Below are 491 nucleotides of genomic sequence, written 5' to 3'. Positions count from 1 at the left end.
TGAAGAATCCACATGCGAAGAAGAAACTCTACTCAGTTTTGAGAAGGGAAACAATGAAGCTCTTGATGAAGTTACTACCACTGATGTGACTGTTACCGATGATAGGACATTTACTGATAAAGCAGATGAGCCCCACATGAAGCAGCAGCCAACGAGACGGAGACCAGTATGGAAGAAGATACGTCCCGTAAAATTAAGAGACTTTGTTGAATTGTAATTTTGTGTTTGTAATTCTGTACATTTAATTAAGTTATTGTTATTGGTTTATTGTATGTGGTTATTGTTCGGGACGAATAATACTAAGGAAGGGGCAGTGTTGCGTCAGCGAGGTAACGTGAATAGTGTCACGCCACGTTTCTAGAACTATCCTGTTCCTTTGGGAATTGTCGGGAGATTTCTAGATATAGGGTAGTCTGGTATATATAAGATGGTGACAACGTGACGGGATAATGTGTGTAGGTAATGAGTAATTCAACTGCAGTCAGAGAGAG

Source organism: Limulus polyphemus, unplaced genomic scaffold, assembly GCF_000517525.1.
Source record: "Limulus polyphemus unplaced genomic scaffold, Limulus_polyphemus-2.1.2 Scaffold1329, whole genome shotgun sequence".
Classification (NCBI taxonomy): domain Eukaryota; kingdom Metazoa; phylum Arthropoda; class Merostomata; order Xiphosura; family Limulidae; genus Limulus; species Limulus polyphemus.
Note: the sequence above shows the minus strand (reverse complement) of the source record.